Below are 6,000 nucleotides of genomic sequence, written 5' to 3'. Positions count from 1 at the left end.
TGATAACAATGGTGACAGTGGGCATCCTTATTATGTTCCAGATATTAGAGGAAAGTCTTTCAGTTTTTCCCCATTCAGTGTGATACCAGCTGTGGGTCTGTCATATATGGCTTTTATTATGCTGAGATGCGTTCCTTCTATACTTAATTTTTTGAGGGTTTTTATCATGAAGGGATGTTGAATTTTATAAAATTTTTTTCAGCATCAATTGAAATGGTCATATGGTTTTTATCTTTCATTCTGTTGATATGATGTAACACAGATTGATTTGCACATGTTGTACCATGTTTGCGTCCCAGGGATAAATCCCACTTGGTCATGATGAATGATCTTTCTAATGTATTGTTTAATTCAGTTTGCTAGTATTTAGTTGAGGAATTTTGCATTAATATTCATCAGAGATAGAGGCCTGTAGTTTTCTTTTTTCAACGTATCTTTTTCTGGTTTTGGCATTAGAGTAATACTGGCCTCCTACAGTTAGTTTGGAAGTATTCCCTTCTCTACTCTTCAGAATAATTTGAGTAGAATTGACATTAGTTCTTCGAATGTTTGGTAGAATTCAGCAGTAAAGCCATCAGGTCCCAGTCTTTAATTTTCTGGGAGACTTTATATTATGGCTTTGATTTAATTACTTGTTATTGGTCTGTTCGGGTTTTATATTTCTTCCTGGCTCCCTCTTGATAGGTTGTATGTATGTAGGAATTTGTCCATTTCGTCTAGATTTTCCAATGTATTAGCATACAGTTGTGCATAGTAGCCACTAGTGATCCTTTGAATTTTTGCAGTATCAGTTGTAATGTCTCCCTTTTCATTTCTGATTTTATTTATTTGGATCTTTTTTTTTCTTAGTCTTGCTAATGGTCTGTCAATTTTGTTTAACTTCAAAAAAAACTTTTAAAAAGTGATCTTTTATATTGTCTTTTTACATCAATTTTATTTATTTCTGCTCTGATCTTCATTATTTCCTTTCTTCAACTAATTTGGGGGTTGGTTTGCTCTTGCTTTTCTAGTTCTTTAAGATGCATTGTTAGATTGTTCATCTGAAGTTTGTCCTCTTTTTTAGGGTTGGCACTTTTAACTATAAATTTCCCTGTTAGTACTACTTTCACTGTGTCACATAGGCATTGATATATTGTGTTTCCATTATCATCTGTTTCAAGATTTTTTTCAATTTTCTTCTTAATTTCTTTATTAACCCACTGGTCATTCAGAAGCACATAACCTAATTTCCATGTATTTGTATAGCTTTCAAAAACCCTACTGCTATTTATTTCTAGTTTTATTCCATTGGGGTCAGAGAAGACGCTTGATATTATTTCAATTTTTCTTAACATTTTAAGACGTATTTTATGACCTAATGTATGGTCTATCATGGAGAATGGCCCTTGTGCTGGGGTAAATAATGTGTATTCTGCAGCTTTAGGATGAAATGTTCTGTAAATATCTATTAGGTCCATTTGGTCTATAGTTCAGATTAAGTCTAATGTTTTCCTTGTTGGTTATCTGTCTAGAAGATTTGTCTCATGCTGAAAGTTGGGCATTGGCGTCTCCAGCTATTATTGTATTGGGCCTCTCTCTTTACCTATAATAATATTTGCTTTTTATATGTGGGTACTCCAGTGTTGGGTGCATATATACTTAAAGTTGTTACATCCTCTTGCTGAATTGACACCTCTATCATTATATAGTGATATTCTTTGTCTCTTTTATAGTTTTGGTCTTAAAATCTATTTTGTGTGATATAAATATACAAACTCCTGCTCACTTTTGGCTTCCATTGGCATGGAATATCTTTTTCCATCCCTTTAATTTCAACCTATATATGTCTTTATATGTGAAGTGTATTGTTTGTAGGCAAAAGATCAATGGGTCTTATTTTTTCAACCATTCAGCCAGTCTATGTTTTTCAAATGGAGAGTTTAGTCCATTTGCATGCAATGTTATTGTTAAGTAAGAAATTATTCCTGTTACTTATTTTCTGGTTGTTTTGTGGTGTTTTCTTCCTTCTTTCTTTCCTTCCTGCCTTTGTCTGTGAAGGTGATTTTCTCTGGTGATATAATTTAATTTCTTGCTTTTTATTTTTTGTGTATCCATTGTATATGTTTTGGTTTGAGCCTACCAGGAGGCTTACAAAAACTATCTTATAACCCATTATTTTAACCTGATAACAATTTAACATTATTTGCATAAACAAGTAAAAAGAACTAATAAAACTCTATGCCTTAACTTTGTCCCCTCACTTTTTAACTTTTTGTTGTTTCTATTGATATCTTATTGTACTCAATATGAATTTTAAAGTTGTTGTAGTTATGATTTTTGATTAGTTCATTGTTTAGTCTTTCTACTTAGGACAAGAATAGTTTATACACCACAGTTAGAGTGTACTTGCTATTACCAGTGAGTTTTGTATATTCATGTGATTATTTATTGCTCATTAATGTCCTTTTCTTTCTGATTGAAGTACTCCCTTTAGCATTTCTTGTAGAACAGGTCTGGTATCAATGAAATCCCGCAGTTTTTGTTTGTCTGGAGAAGTCTTTATTTCTCTTTCATGTTTGAAGGATAATTTTGCCAGATATTTTATTCTAGAGTAAAATATTTTTTCCTCGGAACTTTTAATATGTCATGCCATTCTCTCCTGGTTTATAAGGTTCTCACTGAAAAGTCTGCTGCCAGATGTATTGGAGCTCTGTTGTATTTTATTTATTTCTTTAATCTTGCTGCTTTTAAGATTTTTTTTTTATCCTTGACCTTTGGCAATTTGATTATTAAATGCCTTGAGGTAGTCTTCTTTAGGTTAAATCTACCTGGTGTTCTATAACCTTCTTGTACTTAAATATTGATATATTTCTTTCCAGGTTTGGGAAATTATCTGTTATTATTCCTTTGAATAAACTTTCTACCCCTATATCTTTCTCTACCTCCTCTTTAAAGCCAATAACTCTTAGATTTGCCCTTTTGAGGCTATTTTCTACATTCTGTAGCCATGCTTTATTGATTTTTATTCTTTTGTTTTGTTTTGTTTCCTTTGTGTATTTTCAAATAGCCCATCTTCAAGCTCACTAATTCTTTTTTCTCCTTGATCTATTCTATTATTAAAAGCCTCTGAGATTCTGGTACATTGTATCTTTGCTCTCATTAGTTTCAAAAAACTTCTTGATTTCTGCATTAACTTCATTATTTACCCAAGAATCATTCAGGAGCAAGTTGTTCAATTTCCATGTAGTTGTGTGGTTTTGAGTGAATTTCTTAATCTTGAGTTCTAACTTGATTGTTCTGTGGTCTGAGAGACTGTTTGTTATTATTTCAATTCTTTTGCATTTGCTGAGGAGTGTTTTACTTTCAATTATGTGATCAATTTTTGTGTAAGTGCCATGTGGCAATGAGAAGAACGTATATTCTGTTGTTTTTGGGGGAAGAGTTCATAGATATCTATCAGGTCCATTTGATCCAGAGCTGAGTTCAAGTCCTGAATATCTTTGTTAATTTTCTGTCTCAATGATCTGTCTAATATTGTCAGTGTGGTGTTAAAGTCTCCCATTATTACTGTGTGGGAGTCTAAGTCTGTTCAAAGGTCACTAAGTTGTTTTATGAATCTGGGGGCTCTTGTGCTGGTGCATATATATTTAGGATAGTTAGCTCTTCTTGTTGAATTGAACCATTTACCATTACATAATGCCCTTCTTTGTCTTTTTTTGGTCTTTTTTTGTTTAAAGTAGGGTTGATGCAGTCTTCGGTATGCCAATTGCATTTTTCAGTTCCAGAATTTCCTCTTGATTTTTTTAAATTATTTCAATCTCTTTGTTAAATTTATCTGATAGAATTCTGAATTCCTTCTCTGAGTTATCTTGAGTTTCTTTGAATTTCCTCAATGCTGCTATTTTGAATTCTCTATCTGAAAGGCCGTTATGTCTCCATCTCTCCAGGATTGGTCCAAGGTGGCTTATTTAGTTCATTTGGTGAGATCTGAATTCCTCACCATTTTCCTGAATGGTGTTGATCCCAGTAGATGTTCCTTGTGGTCTAGGCATTGAAGAGTTAGATATTTGTCATAGTTTTCACTGTCTGGGCTTATTTGGAGCTGTTCTTGAGAAGGCTTTCCAGATATTTTAAAGGACTTGAGTGTTACAATATAAGCTGTATCTGCTTTAGGGGGCAGCCCAAGCCCAGTAACACTGTGGTTCTTGCAGACTCATAGAGATTACTTGACAGAGACTCTTATTCTCTTCCCCTACTTTCTCCCAAACAAACATATTTTCTCTCTCTGTTCTGAGCCACCTAAAGCTGGAGATGGAATGACACAAGCACCCCTATGGCTACCACCACTATGACTGTGCTGTGTCAGAGCTGAAGCAAGCACAGGGCTGGGTCTCATCCAAGGCCTGCTATAACCACTCCATGGCTACTGCCTGTGTTACTCAAGGCCCTGGGGCTCTACCATCAGCAGGTGGCAATGCCAGCCAGGCCTGTGTCCTTCCCTTCAAGATGGAAAGGCCCCCCAGGCCCTGGGCAAGTCCAGAAGTGCTGTCCTGGAGTCAGGGACTAGAGTCCAAAATCTCAGAAGTCTACTTGGTGTTCTATCGTATTGCAGCTGAGCTGGCTCTCAAACCACAAGACACAGTCCTTTTCACTCTTCCCTCCACTTTCCAAAAGCCAGAGGAGCCTCATCCAGTAGCCCTGCCACTCCAGGCTACAAGGAGTACTTTCAGGATACCAGTCAATGTTCCCTTAAGGCCCGAGGTCTCTTAAGTCAGCTTGTAGTGAATGCTTCTTGGCCTGGGACACAGTGGGCACCCCTCTGGCCCAAGGCAGGTCCAGAAATGCCATCCAAGAGTCAAGTCCTGGAAACAGGGACCCCAAGAGCCTGCTTGATGCTCTGCCCCACTGTGGCTATGCTGGTGCCTGAAGCCAGCAAGTTTCAGGGGCTCACCCAAGGCCCTTGATGTAGAACCTGGGTATCATTGCTGGTTATTCAGGGTCCAAGGGCACTTCAGTTAGCAGGTGATGAATGCTGTGCCAGGACTAGGTTCTTTCCTTCAAGGCAGCAGGTTCCCTCCTGGCCCAGGGTGTGTCTAGAAATGTCATCTGTTAGCTAGGCCCTGTAATGGGGGCCTCACAATGCTGTCCAGTGCCCTATCATGCTGTGGCTGAGCTAGTATCCAAGATGCATGATAAAGTCCTCCCCACTTTTCCCTCTCCTCTCCTCAAGCAGAAGGAAGGGGTCTTTTTTGGAGTCATGAGCTGTGCAGCATGGTGTTACGGGAGGTGTGATGCTAGCACTCCCTTGGCTGCCCCAGCTGGTGTCTCAGTATGTCACATCCCCTCCCAGTCCACTGTCCCTGGGCCTATTTCAACCTATTTCTAGGTCTCACCTAAGAATTGCAGTCCTTATGGCCTAGACTGCTTTTCAAATTTACTTGGAGATACAGAGCACTGTAGCCCTCTGTTGTAAGGTTTGCTGCACTCAAGTTCTGACCACTGAGATTAGTGATTCTTCTATGGCTATGGCTGGTTTAAATGCTCCCTCCATGGGCAGGCATCAGCTGATTTTGGTCCGGTTTTCCTTTCTGCTCTGCCAGGGCAGCAGCGAGTTAAATGACCCACAACTGCTGTGTTCTCCCTCCCCCAACTGCAGCTCTCTGCACCACACTATGTGGTAGGAGGGTGAGGGAGGGTAAATGAGACATCAGTGATTCCAGACTGTTTTTTCTAACTCTTCAGTGTCTCAGTGATATAAAGTTAAAACCGCTCTCTCCCTCTCCCTCTCCCTTCTTTCTTTCTTCGGTCTCCCTCTGTTGCCGAGGCTGGACTGTACTGCCGTGGTCTTGGCTCGCTGCAGCCTCCCTGCCCCGGGCTCCCGTGGTTCTCCTGCCTCGGCCTGCCAAGTGCCTGGGATTGCGAGCGCGTGCCACCACGCCTGACCGGGTTTTGTATTTTTGGAGGAGACGGGGTTTCGCCCTGTTGACCGGGCTGGTCTCCGGCTCCTGACCTCAAGTGGTC

Source organism: Gorilla gorilla, chromosome 13 (assembly GCF_029281585.2).
Source record: "Gorilla gorilla gorilla isolate KB3781 chromosome 13, NHGRI_mGorGor1-v2.1_pri, whole genome shotgun sequence".
Lineage (NCBI taxonomy): Eukaryota > Metazoa > Chordata > Mammalia > Primates > Hominidae > Gorilla > Gorilla gorilla.
Note: the sequence above shows the minus strand (reverse complement) of the source record.